This window comes from Lissotriton vulgaris, chromosome 1_1 (assembly GCF_964263255.1).
Source record: "Lissotriton vulgaris chromosome 1_1, aLisVul1.2, whole genome shotgun sequence".
In the NCBI taxonomy this organism is placed as follows: domain Eukaryota; kingdom Metazoa; phylum Chordata; class Amphibia; order Caudata; family Salamandridae; genus Lissotriton; species Lissotriton vulgaris.
Window position 1 is genome coordinate 1,837,921,646 of NC_141685.1, and position 21,418 is coordinate 1,837,943,063.

Genomic DNA, 21,418 nt, shown 5'->3' on the forward strand with positions numbered 1-21,418 from the left:
TAGATGTTGAAGAGGGTGGGGCTGAGCGAGGATCCTTACGGGATGCCACAGATGATCTCGGTGGCCGCGGACCGAAAAGGGGGGAGGTGGACTCTCTGGGTTCTACCAGCAAGGAACGAGATGATCCACTCCAAGGCCTCGTCTTGGATTCCGATGTTGTTGAGGCGCTGTATCAGGGTGCGGTGGCATACGGTGTCGAAGGCTGCTGAGAGGTCCAGGAGGATGAGGGCAGCTGTTTCCCCGTTGTCGAGCAGGGACCTGATTGAAAAACAGAAGAGGGACCCTGAATCTAAGAAATTACTACAACAGGGGAACAACCCGCCAGGGCGAGAACAAGAGGGAAAAACATGAAAAGGGGGTGTTCCCTTAAATTACAGAGATCAAAGTTAAACTCACATCAGCAGCTAACCCACACACCACAATGAGAATAAATTTATTCAAAAAAGTTTTTAATTTTCATTTTTTATATATATGGTTATCAACATGATTTTCTTGGATAAATAATTCCATTTGGACAGTAAAAAACATTAGGAAGAATTTACATAATCATAAACATACAAAAACAGTCTAAAGCCTAGGACACGCAATGACAATTCAAAAAAGGCACCAAATACATCCACTCATACATCCAAACATCCCTTTTATACAGTCAAATTCATACACAAGCATTCACATCCATATCACTACACACAAGGTAAAGAAAAGCGCCAACACGCGTTTCGGAACAAGTGCCAGATAGAGGCTTCCTTCATCAGGGCGCATTTGGGATATAGCACAGGCAGACAAAAGTGAATAATGTCTGAGACACGGTCCTGAGAAGCGGTCCTAGTAACAGCAGGGCTGAGGGTGGGTATTCTAAACCCCCTACAATAGCGGAGCCCCTTTAAAAATGTCAAAAGGTCAGCAGGTTGTCAAGGATCATGAAAATGCGGAAAATACTCTCAGGGTACCACAGGTCAAGATCTCGCAATTTTAGATAAGCCCGCAGGAGATCCAGGCGTTCAAAGGGAGCAAAGATGCTGAAGCAGATCAGCGGAACCCATCCAGGTGTCTCGAAAAGAATAACAAAAGCTGATAAAATACATGTAGTAGCGCAGGAGCCACCCGCTTTTCACGAGCAGGGACCTGATGTCGACGGTAGCTGCAATGAGGGCAGTCTCGGTGTTGTGGTTTGCTCAAAAACCAGACTACGAATGGTCGAGGGATCTGTTTGTCTCGAGGAAGGCGGAGAGTTGTTTGTTGATGGTCTTCTCGATGACTTTGGCCGGAAAAGGGAGGAGCGAGATGGGGCGGAAGTTCTTGAGGTCCGTGGGGTCCAGGGTGGGTTTCTTCAGGAGGGCGCTGAGCTCGGCGTGTTTCCAGCTCTCCGGGAATGTGGCAGAAGCGAAGGAGCTGTTAATGATGTCCCGGAGTTGGGGTGCGATGATGGAGTCGGCTTTGTTGAAGATCGAGGTCCAGGTGCAGAGGGTGGTGGAGGGGGGGGGCTGGATCGGTGGTTGGGTGTGTGGTCTGTGTGCCGAAGCTGTTGTGTATGTCGGCGATCTTGCGGTGAAAGAACGAGGCGAGTGAGTCGCAGAGGTCTTGTAATGTATGTAATGTATGTGTTCTTGTAAAGCGCACTGCTGCCCTGAGGCGTCATGGCGCTGTAGACCGCTGGGGAACCTGTCCTGGCTATCCCTGTGAGATGGTCCCTACTGGGTATCTCTAAGGTGAAACCAGGCATCCCCGGCGAATGTGGGGGGCCGTTGTAGAGATGAGGCAAGCTAATGACCAGAGTTGCCGAGTGTGATCCCTGGTTAGAGTAGGCACCGAGGCAATAATTATCGAGTCCACTGACCCTGGTCCACGGCCCTGCCGCGTCGGGAATTGAACCCTGGTCCTGGGCCGTTCTCTGCTTCCGGGTCTGCCGCCTCTTACCAGTGAGCCACACCACTCCATCTTGCGAGGGTATGATGTTGTTGTTGTAGGCGCTGGAGAGCTCTTTAACGATGCTGAAGACTTCCTTGCTGTTGTGGGAGTTGTTCTTTGAATGTGGTCCTTTTGGTGATGTGGTGTTTGCGGGTGGCGTTCTTGAGGGCTGTCATGTTTTCTGTTGTCTGGCCGTGGCGCCAGGCTTTTTCGAGGGTGCGGCAGGTTTTCTTGGAGTTTTTGAGGTCATTGGTGAACCAAGAGGCTTTCTTGCTGCCGTGTCTGCTGGGGGGCTTCTTCAGTGGTGCGAGGTCATCGGCGCAGTTGGTGAGCCACTGTGTGAGGTTGTGGGCTGCTTTGTCGTGTTGGTGGGAGGGTTCTGGCTGAGGGAGGTGGTGAGCTGGTCGGCGGTGAGCACGCTCCAGCTTCTGCGGGGAACCTGTTGCGGGTGGTGGTGAGTCGTGGTTCTTCTGAAGTTGAAGTGGACACAGCTGTGATCTGTCCAGTGTAGTCCGGTGGAGTGGCTGAAGGAGATGTGCTTGCTGGCGGAGAAGACAGGGTCAAGCGTGTGGCCGGCCTAATGGGTAGGGGTGTTCGCCAGTTGCTTGAGTCCAAGGATGGCGAGGTTGTCCATCAGGGCGGTGGCGTTGCTGTCATTGTTGTTCTCCAAGTGGAATTTGAGGTCTCCAAGGAGGATGTAGTCTGAGGAGGATAGGGCGTGGGGGCTGACGAAGTCTGCAATTGCTTTGCTGAATTGTGTGCGTGGTCCTGGGGGTCTGTAGATGAGGGTGCCTCTGAGGGTGTTCTTGGGATCGGTGTGTATCTGGAAGTGAAGGTGCTCGGCGGCGGTGAGGGTGTCGTCGGAGCTGGTCGTGATGCGGATGGTGTTTCTGTGGACGATGGCAATGCCTCCTCCTGTTTGGTTGATGCGGTCCTCCGGTGCGATCTTGTAGCCATCCGGGATGGCTATGGCGATGTCTGGGGCTGAGGAGGCGTTCATCCAAGTTTCTGTGAGGAAGGCGACATCTGGTGATGTTGTGTCGAGGATGTTCCAGAGTTCGACGGCGTGCCTGTGGACGGAGCGGGTGTTGAGCAGGATGCACTGGAGGTGATCGTTACTGGTGCCTGGCTTGGCGGGTGCGGTGCAGGTTCGGAGGCAGGTGAATCTGGAGGCTTGGCAGGTGAAAGGTCCGTGGGTGCGTTTCATGGTGGCTCGGTAGCAGGTGGGGTTCCGGCCGGCTTGATAAAGGGCCTTGACTTTGAATCAGAATTTTAAATTAAAAAATAATCGATAACCCCAGCTAAGAAAAGCAGCAAGTGTGCAAATTTCCCTCTGCCTTCCGCCGGGGTAGTTGTTACAACAAAAAAGCTTGATAAATGTCTTATGACTAATGTGGAGAATAGCGATGCTTATGTTTCCTGTTTTTTATCAGGTCGATAGACTGTTCCACGTAACAGAAAAGTTCATAGCAATAAATGCATAGAAATTTAAGCTTACCAAAATCAAGATCAATATGCTAGTATGGACTGCTTGCTGAAGATACTGTTGCAGCAGTTGATGTGCTTGGTGAAGCAGCAAGTGGGTTGTCCTGCAATCTCTGTATTGCAGCTCAAGCAAAGTTGTTGGAGTGCAAGTTGTTTACGTGTTGCACCATATTCGCTGTGCCAAAGGAGTACTTTTTGGATTGATCACCTCTTGATAGAGTTGTTTGGCAAATTTTACAGGTTACTAATGGTTGGTGTGTTTCAGTGAGTATGTGCTGGACTTCCCTGGAATCTTCTAGGGACACATTAGGGCTTACATAATACAGAAATACGTTATACTTAGTGACATCCAATTCTATTTTATGTAGAACGGTTGAATTCTACATCCGTCTCTAGGACTAGTGGGAGGGTAGCATTTCAAAGTGTTTGACAGGTTACACTACATGTTTCATGCAGCCAAAGAAAACTTAACATGCCTATGCATGGAAATCCTCTCACACAAAACCCAGCACTGAGCATTCAGGATTGTAAAATCTTGCCATAGGAGTGACTGATGAGTTTATATATATATCAGTGACAAAAGAAAAGAAAACCAAGTACGGTTTTACATTACAGATATACAGACCTGAAAGACTATGCATGTAAATCCATAAAATCTTTTTTGAAGGTATGGAAGAAAGCAGTAAAAGGGTGTTTAGAAGCAATACTGTCAAGCATAAAATGTGTATAATTGTTCTTTTTGTTGACTCTAAACACACCTTTTGGATTATGACCATGGAATAGTGGTGTGACTATAATATAGATTCTATTGTCAGACGTCTACTTTAGTGATAGCGGAATTACCACTACTGTTTAGACTACCATTGAACAATAATGTGTGGAGGAGCGGTATTGCTTGTTGACCTTCAAAGAGGAGGAAGACTTAAATTTATATTTCAACTAAAGTCACCGATACTATTTCCCAGGGTAACGACCTGGCAGATCAAACAGCTAAGCTCACAGCTCAGACTCAAACAGACATACCGACTGACACGACAAAGACTGAACTAACAACACCGACACATTGTATGACAGTTAAGGATCCCACACTAGATGTACTCGACATACAGACACATGCGACTCCAGATGAAATAAAGAAATGGACTGAACAAGGAGGGATCCAGACAGATCAGGGATGGATGACGAAGGGAAGAGCCACATGGTTTCTCCCCGACTCTATGGTTCAAGTTATCATTAATACAGCACATAGTCCAGCACACTTAGGAGAAAAAGCCATGTTAGACAGCATCCAGAATCTCTGGTTCAACAAGCATTTACGTGCAGCAGCAAAACAGAAAGTGCGTACCTGCATGATCTGTTGTCAGTTCAATCCAGGCAAAGGTATCCCCGTGGAACAAGGTGGATTTCATCCTCCTGACCATCCTTTTGAAGTCCTCCAGATGGATTATATCCAGATGGACAGATGCCGAGGATTCAAGTATGTCCTCGTAGTCGTATGTGCCCTTTCCCGATGGACAGAAGCGTACCCAGTCCCAGATTACACTGCTGTAACCACTGCCAAACAGTTGGTCCGTGAATTCTTCCCGCGATACGGCTTGCCCCGTGTCGTATACTCAGATAATGGACAGCCATTCTCGTCCGAACTCATGAAACAGGTATCACTCCTGTTAGGATACCAGTGGAAATTCCACTGCGTACGACACCCCGAAGCCGCCGGTCTCGTTGAGAGACATAATCAAACCTGAAAACACGGTTAGCGAAGGTCTGTGCAGAAAAAGGAGTGGATTGGATGGTAGCCCTGCCGGTTGCCCTCTTTTATATGCGTATGGTAGCCCATTCTAGAATCGGACTGTTCCCGTATGAAGTAGTCTTCGGCCGTCCCCCAAATATGTGGGGTACGCCTATGCCTCGTAAAATCACTGATGTTGATAGTAACATGCTGACAGATTACCTGGCTTCCTTGATGTCTGCACTACTATCTTGTCGTTCACAGGTCGCAGCTGCCTTCCCGGACAACACCCAGGTGAAACCGCATGAAATTGTTCCCGGAGACCTGGTGTTGGTCCGCAACTTTGACCGCTCAAGCCCTCTGGAGCCCAGGTGGAAGGAACCAAAACTGGTGTTGATGACCACGAGGACCGCTGTGAAGATTGAAGGCAGGAAAGGGTGGCTCCACTCCAGCCACATTAAACGATTTCATGGACTGTGTCCAAAGACATTTCTCAAGGACTGCCCCGCTACAGACTCTAAACTCCCCCTGTTAGAGAAAACTCCACAACAGGAGTGCAGAACTAAGTTGAGGTCTAGTAAGTCAGACAGCGTTTAATTGTTTAAGTCCCCCTCGGGTGAAGCGGTTAGACAGGTTTCTGACATGTATAAGATAGACCCAAATAGTCAGAGAGATAGGCGAATCGGAAAGAGAGAAAAATATTGAAAAAACCTGCACAGCAGATGCGTTATTACTTTAATTTTTATGTTCTTTCAGAGTCTTACGATTATATGCATAGGTTTAATGTTACATGTTTTCTTTCCGCAATCCGATTTTAGGGCTAATAATTCCTGTCTGCTGTAGCTCCCTTTATTGGTCCCAGCAGGGTTCCTAGCCCTGAGCCCGGCCAGTGCGAATACGGGCGCAGACAGGCTGGACTCTGGCTTGACTCCGGCGAGAGTACGGCGCCTCCGCTGAGCGCGTCCGCTGCGCGGAGTCATGGCTGTTTGTTTTTATGCCGGTGACTCTCGCCCCCAAGGGAGGATAGCCCTACCCAAGATGGCCGCTGCAATAGTTCCGCCCGTGGCCCAGGTCGAACAGCCCTAAAATCGGCTGGAACCTCTGGGGGAGGCAGCGCTAAGCAGGGTGAGTACAATCCAGTAATCAGGTAGCAAGTGAGATTAAAATAATGCCTTCACCCGAAATCGGTGAAGACACCAAGCGTCACGCTAGATCCACGCGCTAGTGCAGGGGGGAGAGGACACAAAGGGCAAGTGCAAACAATAAGTTTTAAAATGGCAGCAAGAGAAAAGTGTGACCGCCCGGCTCAAGCAAGCCTCAGGCGAAATTAGCAGTAATCTTGCAAGTTTGTCCCTTTTCTGTTTTTATACCGGTGACTCTCGCCCCCAAGGGAGGATAGCCCTACCCAAGATGGCCGCCGCAATAGTTCCGCCCGTGCCCCAGGTCGAACAGCCCTAAAATCGGCTGGAACCTCTGGGGGAGGCAGTGCTAAGCAGGGTGAGTACAATCCAGTAATCAGGTAGCAAGTGAGATTAAAATAATGCCTTCACCCGAAATCGGTGAAGACACCAAGCGTCGTGCTAGATCCGCGCGCTAGTACAGGGGGGAGAGGACACAAAGGGCAAGTGCAAACAATAAGTTTTAAAATAGCAGCAAGAGAAAAGTGTGACCGCCTGGCTCAAGCCTCAGGCGAAATTAGCAGTAATCTTGCAAGTTTGTCCCTTTTCTGTTTTTATACCGGTGACTCTCGCCCCCAAGGGAGGATAGCCCTACCCAAGATGGCCGCAGCAATAGTTCCGCCCATGCCCCAGGTCGAACAGCCCTAAAATCGGCTGGAACCTCTGGGGGAGGCAGCGCTAAGCAGGGTGAGTACAATCCAGTAATCAGGTAGCAAGTGAGATTAAAATAATGCCTTCACCCGAAATTGGTAAAGACACCAAGCGTCGCGCTAGATCCGCGTGCTAGTGCAGGGGGGAGAGGACACAAAGGGCAAGTGAAAACAATACATTTTAAAATAGCAGCAAGAGAAAAGTGTGACCGCCCGGCTCAAGCCTCAGGCGAAATTAGCAGTAATTTAAACAATATTCGCTAATATATGTATTTACTAAGATACACTTAATAAGCCAGTTAACCAATCAATTTTTTTTTAAAAACAACCATTAAGACACTTATTTAAACATTTATTCTTCCATCGACCTTTACATATACATAAATAAAACATATTTATTTTTCAGAAAGACACACATTCTCTTGATGGTGTCATCAGTGATGTCATGAGTGATGTCACTGACCATGTCATGAGTGTTGTAATATGTGATGTCATCAGCAGTGCCTTGCAGGCGCGCAAGTTATAGTGAGTTCAACTAACTATAACGTGGGAATTTCAATGGTTTTATGTCAGTTAAATTTCCAGCTAACTATAACTGGTGTGAAACCTATGGATTTTTCAGTGAATTTAATAGGTTTTTCAAATGCTAATTCCTAACTATAACTGGTGTGAAACCTATGGTTTTTTCAGTGAATTTCATAGGTTTTTTAAATGCTAATTCCTAACTATAACTGGTGTGAAACCTATGGTTTTTTCAGTGAATTTCAAAGGTTTCTTAATAGCAAATTTCTATAGGTATGAAATGTAATATTTTTTATAATGAATCCTATATTGTATATTTATGTAATACTATTTTTTTTAATGTATATTGTTCATGATTTTTTATTTTTTTTGCCCTGGAGCGCTCCCGGTGCGCGTCCCGGTGAGCGCACCGGTAAGCGCAGTCTTGTGGCGCGCCCCAGGGCGCGTACCGGTGAGCGTCCCGTTAGCGCTATTGCCGCGAACGAAAACATCATTGTGACGTATCGCATAGCCGCGTCCGCATGATACGCATGGTGTAAACGCACCCGGAAGCACTCGAGCGCATACGATTGCGCAACATAAGCATGCGACGCGCTTACGCGCGCCCTGGGGCACGTAGCGTAAGCACGTCGGGTCATGTGACCTAAAAATAACACTTTTTATTGGTTCAGGACAGTTTTGGTTTCCAAATGATGAAAGCCCTGGTCATGTGACCTGAAAATAACACTTTTCGGACTGAAAATTGGCTTCAGTAGCAGCAGCAGCAGGAGCATATCAGCCACCACACCACCACCACCACCAAGAGGACCAGCACAACACCACAGTGGTGGAGATGAAGAAGAGGAGGAGGAGGAGGAGGAGGAGGAGGGGAGGAGGACGTTCCTGTCAGAAGATAATACCCCATAGAGTTTTTTTCTATCCCAAAGGACCAGAAGAAAGTAATGCGCCAAGGGTTACTTGCCTAATCTGTGGCACTGAACTTTCAAGGGGGAACCCTAACAAGAAATACTCTTTTGGCAATAACACCATGATTCACCACATGCAACGCCAGCATCCTAACAACTATGCTGCGTCAGAGTTCCGAAAACTGTCTAGAAACCCTCCCAAATCTTCACCCAGCACCTCCAAAGGAAAGCAACCCACTCCATCAGGACCAGAGTCAAGGGAGATGGTCCCAAACATACAACCCCAGTTTGGGGAATACAAAATCAGTTGTATTTTTTGTGATAAAACAATTACCTATGGTGAGCAAAGCATAAAGCTCATCAACCGTGCTGGTGACAACCCAGTGTGTGATCCTAAAGCTGGGGCATTTCGAGAGGATACTACAACACGGCGGACCCTGCCATGGGGGTCAGCACCACCATCAGCTGGGAAAGACAAGACTCCGCAGTTGAAAGAGGCCACGCTTGGAACTGCACAGTGGACAGTGGATGTAACACGCCTCCTGGGGGAGGATGGTTGTTGAAATAAAGCTGAGTAACAAGACATGCTGGCTTCAATTGTGCTTTATTCAGCCCAGGAAGAAGGGGCGTCAAGCCCTGAAACGCGTTGGCAGCAAGTAACAAAACGGAGGTAATCACGAGGCTGCATCATACTGCCAGATGGTTGGGAGCAGCAGTGTGCGATCCTAAAGCTGGGGCATTTCGAGAGGATACTACAACACGGCGGCCCTGCCGTGGGGGTCAGCACCACCATCAGCTGGGTAAGACAAGACTCCGCAGTTGAAAGAGGCCGCGCTTGGAACTGTATCAGAGCATACGGCGCTGCTTTCCAAATTGCTTAAATTAACCCAGTGAATACCAAAACGTGACTCACTTAGAGGAAATATATTTGCGAATGGAGAAAAAACACAAATGAACTTACTTGAAGGAAATTGTCAGCGGCATGCAGCACTCCACCCCCCATAATGCACCAGTGGACAGTGGATGTAACACGCCCCCTGGGGGAGGATGGTTGTTGAAATAAAGCTGAGTAACAAGACATGCTGGCTTCAATTGTGCTTTTTTCAGCCCAGGAAGAAGGGGCGTCAAACCCTGAAACGCTTTGGCAGCAATTAACAAAACTGAGGTAATCACAAGGCTGCATCATACTGCCGGATGGTTGAGAGCAGCAGTGTGTGATCCTAAAGCTGGGGCATTTCGAGAGGATACTACAACACGGCGGCCCTGCCGTGGGGGTCAGCACCACCATCAGCTGGGGAAGACAAGACTCCGCAGTTGAAAGAAGCCGTGCTTGGAACTGTATCAGAGCATACGGCGCTGCTTTCTAAATTGCTTAAATTAACCTAGTGAATACCAAAACGTGACTCACTTAGAGGAAATATATTTTCGAATGGAGAAAAAACACAAATGAACTTACTGGAAGGAAATTGTCAGCGGCATGCAGCACTCCACCCCCCATAATGCAACAGTGGACAGTGGATGTAACACGCCCCCTGGGGGAGGATGGTTGTTGAAATAAAGCTGAGTAACAAGACATGCTGGCTTCAATTGTGCTTTTTTCAGCCCAGGAAGAAGGGGTGTCAAACCCTGAAACGCGTTGGCAGCAATTAACAAAACTGAGGTAATCACGAGGCTCCATCATACTGCCGGATGGTTGAGAGCAGCAGTGTGCCATCCTAAAGCTGGGACATTTCGAGAGGATACTACAACGCGGCGGCCCTGCCGTGGGGGTCAGCACCACCATCAGCTGGGGAAGACAAGACTCCGCAGTTGAAAGAGGCCGCGTTTGGAATTGCATCAGAGCATACGGCACTGCTTTCCAAATTGCTTTAATTTGCCCTGTGAATACCAAAACGTGATTCACTTAGAGGAAATATATTTGCGAATGGACAAAAAACACAAATGAACTTACTATAAGGAAATTGTCAGCCGCATGCAGCACTCCACGCCCCATAATGCACCAGTGGACAGTGGATGTAACACGCCCCCTGGGGGAGGATGGTTGTTGAAATAAAGCTGAGTAACAAGACATGCTGGCTTCAATTGTGCTTTTTTCAGCCCAGGAAGAAGGGGCGTCAAGCCCTGAAACGCGTTGGCAGCAATTAACAAAACGGAGGTAATCACGATGCTGCATCATACTGTCGGATGGTTGAGAGCAGCAATGTGCCATCCTAAAGCTGGGGCATTTCGAGAGGATATATATATATATATATATATATATATATATATATATATATATATATATATATATATATATATATATATTTTTTTTTTTTTTTTTCTATGGGAGGTTGTTACCCATAGTTGGCCACATGTAAAACTGTAGTAGTAACTTACACTCAGAGTTTGGGAAAATTAGTAAAATTATTCAAAAGAATAAATTTACTCAAAGTGAAAGAAACCTTTATGAATCAGCTCCTGCACCCTCATAAAATACACCAGGGGGTCTTTTATTCCTTGTAATACTTGCTCACATTTTCAGCCTTCCTGCAAACTAATTAAATCCTTGATGTCTTTATCTTTCATATGAAAGAGGTAGCATTGTTTCAGATATGAAAAATGAAAGTACAATCTGACATGAAAGCACATCAAAAAAGTTGTTAGAAATTTGATAGAGTTATCTGGGAATGCGTCAACACTGTGCACCTCACCAGGGATTGGGTAATAAGGAAAACGCCTCCATTTATTGTTTCTGTGCATGAAGGTGTCCCTTCCTGCACATATACAATAATCCCTTCAATGCGGAAACCCCTGCACGATGATGCAAGGGTGCCTGTGTTTATTCAAGGCAGCAATTTGTGCGCCAGCTCAGTTTAAAATGTCAGGAATGTGCCGTATCTCATAGATATAGTGCATTCCTGCCCTTTTCTTTTGATGCACGGCAGTGCAGCAAGATGCCTTGAGGCATTGCCCTGCACCAACATGTTATAAATGAGGAGCAAAGATTACAGAGAAACCTTGAGAGACATTACCCCTACTTGATAAATAACATAGTACCACATAAAGTTGCACAGATTTGAGAAAAACTGATGCCCCTTGTAAATTAGCATTACTCCAAGCTGTGTTGCGCTCTCATATATGACCACTAAACTCTTTACCACCACCTGGTTTAACCTACGTCTCACTTCTTCAGCTACCAGATTGTAGCTAGATAGAACGTTAGAATGGTACGAGCGTGTTTGAACAAGTTTCTCCTTGTTGATTCTCCCATTGTCACCTCCAAAACCCTTGATAAGAGCATGGTTGACTCTCTACAGGTCACAAGGCTCCTTTGAACTACCTGAGCACTCAAGCAGAAAAAGAGATTCCAAAAACGACTTAGACTCGCTGTAAGACCCACATTCTTTGGAAACATGCTGCGTCGTAGTACATTGAGTAACTATATTGGAGACATGCGAAATATCTAGTACACTTACACGCTCTGCAAGACCCAAGAGTTCTCTGTGAAATGTCAAATTCTCTGAGACACACAACATTACTTTTCAAATAGAGACAGAGATAGCGATAGAGCTATGATTTCAAGAGGAATATGCAGAATTTCTTCGAAATAATCATAATGCTGCCCTACTTCTCTGAGGCTTATTGACAATTCTTAGACAGAGACTACTCTGTATAGCGTAATTTATTTCCTAACTTCCCAACTTTAGAAAGCTCTGCTTCTGGAGCTTAAAAACAGTAACTCACAGTTCCCCATAAAGAAAAAACATAATGAAGCCCTTCTTTTTTACAGCTTGGTCTTTAACTGACTGTCTCCTATATTAGTACTTTCATCTAATGTATTTATTAATGCACACACACCTCTTGGTGTAAGAGCTTCCTTTAAAATACCTTTCATATAAAAATAAACGAACAAAGATATATATATATATATATATATATATATATATATATATATATATATATATATATATATATATATATATATATATATATATATATATATATATATATATATATATTCCTAGGGTATGTATTGCCATCGTCATGTTAGCACATCTAAAATTGCATTTCATTTTACAACATTATGTGGCATTGGTGATATATTAGGTAATACTTCGAAGATATTTTATGTGATGTTGTAAATGGTGTTTCCTTTCACGACTAAAGCATTCACCCCAGAGATAGATATAAAAAAGTACGATTTGTTCTTTTCCACCAAAAACACAAAACATAAACCAGGTTTTGAGCTAATACCTCAAATGCATTAACATTTTGCACACAATAAACACACCTTCATTTTCCATCGGATATGTGTCACTATAGTCCTTGTATTTTTCCATTTGCTGTCGCAGAGCTTATAGACTGGAAATTACTTCAGAACTTCTCATTTGCCTGCCAAAAGGATTGTGCATTAAACGCAAGAAACTCATATTACTGTAGGTCACTGAATTCATTTTTTAAATGCCAATTGTCATCAAGCCGCCAGGGAATTGCAAATTGCACCTTCAAATTGCAGCCGAGCTCAAATGTGGAAATTCATTATTTTAGAAAGGATCTCAATTGTAGTGCAGAAACAACTTTTACATCAAATAGGTGCGACTATTGTAAGATTTAAATCTTGCAAAATTGGGGAAAAAAATGTGACAATCGTTTCAAAGTTACGGTCTTTTGCATGTTGAAGAAATGAGGCCCACATGCCTGGCTTCTCTTTGAGTTCTTTACTGCGTGTGTTGATCTCGTCGGCTTTAGGATTTTATTTTCGCTGGAGCAGTACCAATACGAGCAGTTGTACTTCACACATTTAAAATCCACAGTGCTTGAAAGGGAACCGCTGGAACGAAGGCATCGTTTGCATAATAACAGCTCCAGAGGTAGATTTAATATGTCTTGTAAATTATTTTAATGGCTGCAATGTTTTTAACATCTTGAATGCTTGTCACAAATTTGAAATGCACGGCAGACATTTTGTAATTAAATACCTGTAATAACTTTTTTTTAATTTTGATGTTTTGTCATATGGATAAGGCTTTGGGTTCACAATCCACGTTTTGAATATGCCACAACTGTATGTACCTTTTTGCATTGTACAGATGTGTGCATCCTAGAATGCATTCTGGGTACTGAAGCTGAACCTGTGTAAGATCTAATAAAGTTTCCAGGGTTATATAAACCAGGGGGCATATTTACAAGGACTTAACACCAGCATAGCGTAATTTGTTTGATGTTATAGCAGCTTTTTTTATCACCTTATGTGCAAGTTGCTGCTAACTGCAGTTAGCATCACTGTCCCACAGAAAATGTGAATTTTCAAGATTGCCACTTTTGTAAGCGGGACTTAACGAAAATAAGATCCAAGGTGGGAGTTCCAGTGAAAAACCTGCTGCTAACCACACTTTGCAATATTTACAAGGAATTCCTTGTATGGGGCAAAACCGAAAAACCTGCCACTAAATCAAGTTAGAGGCAGTTTTTTAACACCAATAAATAGCTGGTCTTAAAATTGGTGCAAACACTTAGGCCCACATATAAGATGTTTGGGTGCTGGACAGTGCTGCACGGAATATTGCTGCGCTGCACTGTGTCAAAACAAAAGGTCATAAATGCTCCCTATCAATAAGATAGGGTGCCTTCCTGGGCATCATTCATGAAAAGTGTTCCACTGCTGCGACAAAACAGTGTTGCAACACTTTTCACTGCCCCCTCCATGCGACACCTTGGATGCACCATATTTGCTGTATGGTGCTCCATGTTGCAATCATTGACTGATTCGTCCGGAATCCTGACAGACCTTTCAGCACTAAAGTCACACATTGCTGTAGTTATGTTGCAAGCATGACGCAACTCCAGCAATGAATGGGGCAGGCCTATCCCTATGGCACTGCGTCACCCTTACTGCTGCCATGAGGCAGGTGTAAGGTTTTGACTCAGTGGTGCCCTATTATTGTCACAGTGAAATCTGATGGATTTCACTGCACTACTCCTAAAAGGCTTTGTTGCGTGGGAATGCCCAACCTGCATATATCATACCTGACGCAGATAAAATGTAGCAGGTAAAATGTGGTGCAGGGCTTTACAAGGACATGTCACTTTGTAAAAAAAATCAAGAAAATGATGCACCAGCAGTTTTAAACTGTCAGAAGGGGCTCATGAATGAGACCCCTGTATTTTTTCCCTACATTGACGTGCAATGGCTTTCATGTGCCAACACAGGCCCCTTGCGCTATGGTGTTGGGGAGTTGATTGATGTTGTACAGGAAGGGACGCAAAATCTATCAATCCAAGGTATTTCATCTTCCTCTGTGTGGTGTTTTTACAGTGGATTTCAAGGTTGTGTAAGTTTCAGGGTAAGGGTATTGTGGTTCCATCTCTTTTCAAGACATCTGCAGGTGCGTCTGGACTAGTGGATGGCAAGAGTGAACCAGTTGCCCTTCTTGGAGTGTTGTTTACCTGATCTTTTCTTAATGGGTGCCAGGGTGTTTTCGCAGTTGGAGATCCATTGATGGAGGTTGCCCACTGCTGTGTTGGCATCTGTAAGCTTTGGTTGAGTGGTGGTGCTGAGGGAGTTTACGAGAAGTTGTTTGGTGGACTTGATCTGTATACAGCGATGATCGGCCCAGGAGAGTTCTTGGTGTAGCTGTATTTGAAGTTCCCGCTAGTGAAGAAGACGGGCTCGAGCGTATGTCCACTCTGTGGGTTGGCGAGATGACTTGCTACCGATGTTGGCAAGGTTCCTCAGGAGGGGGGTGGTGTTCTGGTCACTGGGGTTGCCCAGGTAGAACTTGAGGTCTCTGAGTAGGATGTAGTCAGTGGATGGGATAGCTGGGGTGCAATGAGGTCCATGATGGCATCAGTGAGTGGTGGTTCATGAGCCGGGGGCCTGAAGACGAGGGTGCCACAGAGGGTGGGGTTGGGGCTGGTCCGCATTTGCCAATGCCTCCTCCTGGACCTTGCGTGATTTTATAGCCATCAGGGATGGGGATGGCGATGTTGATGTCTGGTCCGGAGCAGAGGTTAGTCCTGGTTTCCGTGAAGAAGGCAATGTCTGAAGAGGTGGCATCAAAGAGGTCCCAGATTTCTGTGGGGTATTTGTGGAGGGACCACAGGTTGAGGAGGATGCAGTTGAGCCGGTCTGGTGCACTGTTGGTCAGGTGGGTGGTAAAAGGCATTGGTGTGCTGATGTGGCAGAAGGTGTGTTTGCAGTTTCTGCAGGCGCAGGGTGCACAGGTATTCTTCAGTGATACTAGATGGCAGGCGGCGTGGTGTCCAGGGTTGAGGGCAAGGAGGGTTTTGAAGTGTCGAGAGGGAGGGTCTCTGGTGCGGTACAGGGGCAGACAAATGCAGACAGGTTTGCCTTTGGCACATCAGTGACACACCTGCTGTGCATGGCCACTCAGTGTGTGCCATTAAGTAGTGCTTTGTGGGGGCTGGAGAGCATGGAGGTGGGAAACACAGGCAAGGACACTGGAGGGGACGGGGACATGGGGGATCGCATGGGCAACAACGGAGAATCTAGGGAAAAGGGAACTGAAAAAATCACAGGAAAAACAAAGCCAAACAAAGCAAATATAAAAAAAAACTAAGGTAGAAAAGCAATGGGGAAGAGCAGAAAGATGGACAGGAACAGCAGAAAAGAGGGATAGCAGGGCAGTCAAGCTGCAGAGCAGTGATGCTCCACCACTGGACCACCAGGGATGAGCCACAGGCAGGAGCCTGCTGGTGGAGGAGGGACTCAAACACCTGACCTCCAAGTCAGAGAAACCAGCAGCCGCAGTTGGGGACAGCAGCAGCAGCAACCAGACAGTGCAGTGCTGTTGGATGTGGAAGTACACTAAGGGATAGTCTACTCTACACCCAAAAGCAAACTAACAGAGGGCAAGAAAAGGCAAGGAAAGGCAGCATCACCCAGTTTCCACTTCTGATCTAACAGTGGCTACCAGATTCTGTATTCCCCAGTTCCTCAGTGAGTAACAGCAGATCAAGCTGCATACCCAAGGGCCTGGGCCCGGACTGGCCCACTGCCTCTGGCATCCACTGCCACCAATGGCCGATCTCAGTGACTTGAGCCAGTTAGTGGAGTCCCCGACCCGTCCTGTGTGGTGCCCCTAGGGATGTAGGTCAGTCGCAGCTCAGGGTTTGCTCAGGGCACGGTGTGCGTCACCCACAGGTGCTAGGCCTGGGCCCGACTCGACCCCCAGGCCTCCTCTGCTACGCGTCTCACATATTCTTCACCTTGACATTGACACTGGGCTCAATGCACTGCACTTTTTCCAAATCTGTGACTCAGCCAGCAGGAGCCTTAGCCTTAGCCAAGGGGGATTTCACAAGCCTGGGTACAGCAGTCGCAGCCAAGTCTGCTCTTGAACCTCCAGATGCAGGTGATGCAACAGGACCCCCTTAGTCGTGAAGTTGCAGCGCTCCTTACACACAAGTTTGGCGTAGCTCAGGGGCCTCACACTCCATAGCTTTCAGCCAGCTCAACATCACCTGGCCTGTGATGCAAAGACATGCTGCCCACCATTGGTAATCAATCAATCAATCAAGAAATTTGTATAGCGCGCTACTCACTCGGAGGGTCTCAAGGCGCTTGGGGGAGGGGGGTCCGCTACTGCTCGAACAGCCAGGTCTTGCGTTGCTTCCAGAAGGTGAGATGGTCTTGGGTCAGATGGAGGTGGATGGGGAGGGAGTTCTAAGTCTTGGCTGCCAGGTGGGAGAAGGATCTTCCTCCCATGGTGGCTTTTCGGATGCGTGGAAGGGCGGCGAGGGCGTGGCTGGTCGATCGTAGCTGGCGGGTGGGAGTGTAGAAGGTCAGGCGGTTGTTGAGGTACTTGGGGCCCAGGTCGTGGAGGGCCTTGTGTGCATGGGTGAGGAGTCGGAATGTGATTCTCTTGCTGACGGGGAGCCAGTGCAGGTCTCTCAGGTGTCCGGATATGTGGCTGTGTCGGGGGATGTCCAGGATGAGTCGTGCGGAGGCGTTCTGGATGTGTTGTAGTCTTTTCTGTAGTTTGGCTGTGGTTCCGGTGTAGAGGGTGTTTCCGTAGTCCAGTCGGCTGGTGACGAGTGCCTGGGTGACCGTCTTCCTGGTTTCGGTGGGGATCCATCGGAAGATCTTTCGGAGCATGCCTAGGATGTTGAAACATGATGATGAGACGGCGTTGACTTGTCTGGTCATCGAGAGGGGGGAGGAGTCCAGGATAAAGCCCGGGTTGCGTGCGTGGTCTGTTGGTTTGGGTGTGCTGCCAAGGGCAGGGGGCCACCAGGAGTCGTCTCAGGCAGAGGGTGATTATCCAAGGATGAGGACGTCCGTCTTGTCTGAGTTCAGTTTCAGGCGGCTGTTCATCATCCACTCGGCTACGTTTTTCATCCCTTCGTGTAGGTTAGTTCTGGCGGTTGCTGGGTCATTGGTGAGGGAGAGGATCAGCTGGGTGTCGTCAGCGTAGGAGATGATGTTGAGGCTGTGTTGGCGTGCGATGGCTGCGAGGGGGCTCATGTAGACGTTGAAGAGGGTGGGGCTGAGTGATGATCCTTGTGGTACGCTGCAGATGACTTTGGTGGTCTCGGATCTGAACGGGGGGAGGCGGACTCTCTGGGTTCTTCTGGCGAGGAATGAGATGATCCACTCTAGCGCCTTCTCTTGGATTCCGATGCTGCTGAGGCGCTGCACTAGGGTGCGGTGGCAGACATTATCGAACGCTAAGGAGAGGTCCAGGAGGACGAGGGCAGCTGTCTAGCAGGGCTCGGATGTTGTCAGTGGCTGCGATGAGGGCGGTCTCGGTGCTGTGGTTGGCTCGGAAGCCGGACTGCGAGTGGTCGAGGGATACGTTCGTCTCGAGGAAGGCGGCAAGCTGTCTGTTGACGGTCTTCTCGATGACTTTGGCAGGAAAAGGGAGGAGCGAGATGGGGTGGTAGTTCTTGAGGTCGGTGGGGTCTGCTAATGGTTTCTTCAGGGGGGCGCTGAGTTTGATAATCTACTCCGTGCACCCCAATGTAGTGGTGGTGCTTGGTATGGGATGCAGACCTCTCTACATTGGTGCACAGGAGCACGTCTACCAATCACAGCTCTCAGGGGCACCAGGGGTCTTCTCAAACAGGTGAGAAAAGTGTCTCCATGCTACCAGCCAGACTTCACCACCAGGTTAGGGCAGCCACGGCCCGTGCAGGGAGTTTCGGTGGGGCGGAGAGGCGGGGCAGGGGAGGCGCAGGGTAGGGGGTGCTAAAAACTGGAGCATGGATAATTGAAGGTAAGTAAACAATTTAATAAATAAAACAAATTTTGTAGTGCACCCTGCATTGCATTTTGCGATGCAGGGCACGCTACGAAATTCATTTTATTAATTAAATGGCCCTCCCCCGCCCGCCTCTCTGCCTCACGGGCCGTGGCTGGGTAAGGGTGATTGCCAATGCCCAAATGTCTACTGCCATGGCCCAGCAATTCCAGAGCACCTTTGTATCCCACTCCAGGTCATAGATGCAGGCCCAATGAGCCCTCCTGGCCCCTGTGACTGTCTAGGCTTTCAAGTTAATGGCTGCCATGGCGTTGCAAGGGCACTATGAAAAGGGAGGCATCACTGTTTTTTCCAGTGATGCACCTCTTTTCATAAATGTTGCCCTCAATCTGCATTTCCTCTTCCCCTGGGACTCTGGCTGGTCATCCTGGCTGTTTGAGAGTTTGATGGGTTGTTGATCTGTGCTGCACTTGGGACTTGGATGCTCCATTCTGCATTAAATTGTTTATATTTTATTTCTTCCATTGGAGGTGGACATATAAGCTGTTTTTCCTCTAGAGGCAAAAAAAAGTTGGGCTGACTGATATGAGTTTTTTGCCACGAACTGGCCTTTCATCATTTTTCTCTCGCTAATGTCAAACTTTTTATCGTTTTGACGCTACTGTTAGTGACAGTTTTTACTGCGGCTAGCTGATACTATCGCCATGAAGCGACATATTGTAAATACATCACTAACAGGGCGATAGCTTGCGTTGATAGGCCGCTTTAAGAAAACTGCAGCAGTTCTTGTGAATATTCACCTTAGAGTGGTTTTTCCTTACCAGATTCCACTTCTCCATCCATCACAAATGGATATGTAAAAGTGAATTGAAATATATATGCCAATTGATGTCAGTCAACAGAACTAGTCTGTTGAACATATAAAAATGCAGAATTACAAAGAAAATGGGTTACAACATATAAACTCTGCGTCATTGCGACCTCTCTCAGATTATGTCATTTTACGATCCCATGTTAGGTGTATTATAGCACACAAGCCAAAATAGGTGTGTGTTGGGCATTATTAAGGCTGGACATTTTTTAATCATCTGGGGCATTGCTAATCTTTATATTTGTCAGATATTGTTGTGGTACTAGCATTGGTCAGCTACAACGTATTTATATTGCGCTGCTTTAAACATAATCCCAGGCAGGCCTTAGGCAGACACTGTGCCTTGTACTCAGCACACTATAAAAATTGAAGACACAGTTCTTCATGTTTGAGAGGCTTTTCGCATAGGTCCATTTGCAAAATATATATGTAGCAATGTCTCAGCTCCTCCTTCTGCATTCTTCTGATATCTGATTTCATATCCCTGTCCTAGGCGATCTTTCACCTTTTCATGTGAGAAAGTGAACTGTGATATTTTTAAGTCATTCAAGACGTGCAGATCTTTGGGATTTCTGTAGGGCGTCTCACTACGTCCAGAGGTTAGTGCAGGATGGTAATACACAGCAGATGTCAGCTAATTAATGGTGCGTTGCTTTTCTATTTGAGGTTAGACTATTTATATGCTTCCCAAAAGAGATTTATTTCAGTCTTGTTCTGAAAGAAAGATGTTCCTCTTTCACATCTGTTGTAACATGCTCTTTAGAATAACTCCGAATGTGTCAGATAGCTGTCTCCTCGTCTAGAAGCTTAACTTTGTGTGCATCATTTTCAACAAGTGATTTTGTGTGTTAGAAAAGCTCCTCAGACCAGCAAATACCTAAACACTTTTTATGCTTGCCTTGAATTTTCTACCGAATAAGGGTATAAATAAACCTTTGCAAGAGAAAGTCACGAGAACCATTGTCGTTTTTCACTAACTTAGCATGAGTACGTTGCTTCTTGCCTGCTGCTTTGCACACGTTACTACTTTATTTGTTGCAATAAGTTCAAAGAGTACTTTCACATGAGAACTTATCGATGTGTTCAATCTGTATGTTTCAGGGATTTTGATTGAACATTATGTGCAAGGTCGAACAGCAATGACCCTTGTTATTTTGTTCTGGCCAGTCCTTAGCCCTTAAACAAAACAAAATGATGCAGCTGTTGTTTGGACAGTGTACTTGGTTTTTTATGGGGTACACGAATAGGTGACACACTTGGAGAGGGACTTTTTCAGAGAGAAGAGCACCTATGATGTAGATCTACCATCTATAGACTAAGGTATGGGGTCTGCTGACAAAGGCCAGAGATCTTCTATTATATAGTAATACTTCTTCATAGCAAGGGGAGGAAGGTTGGGCACTATAGTCCTTTCTCCATTGTCTATGTATGATGACATCTACCTGTATGATTTATTGACTGACTGCTATGTTGCCAATATTTGTACTATGCATATTCCTGCTTGCTGTGGCACACATACTGCATGTTAGGGCATGTTAGTTAAAATAAATATTTCAAATGATTTGTGTCTCCGTCATATCTTATTGTGGACGAGTACTAGAGAGTGAGCAAAATGGTGTGTCTTGTTCCCACAATTCATGAGAGAACTGAGAGTGTTGCGTCTGGTGTATCTAATCATTTACTTCACTGCGAGTGAGTAGGAGAGCGAATGAGACACTATAGCTAGTCGGTCCTGGGTTTGTGGGTACTAAGGTGATAGGAAGACTCAGTCCCAATACACCAAGGTCCAATTTCCTGTGAATAGTTCTGTATTTGTGCAGAATTCCTGCAACAAGAGGTGAGTGCAGCTGTTGTTGTCAAAACAAATAAAAGCATGGTTTTCATTTTGATAGAAATGTTATAAAACATACGACTTAGAAGGGCATATAGCCGAACAATTTTCCATGTATTTTTGCAAGTAGTCCTTAA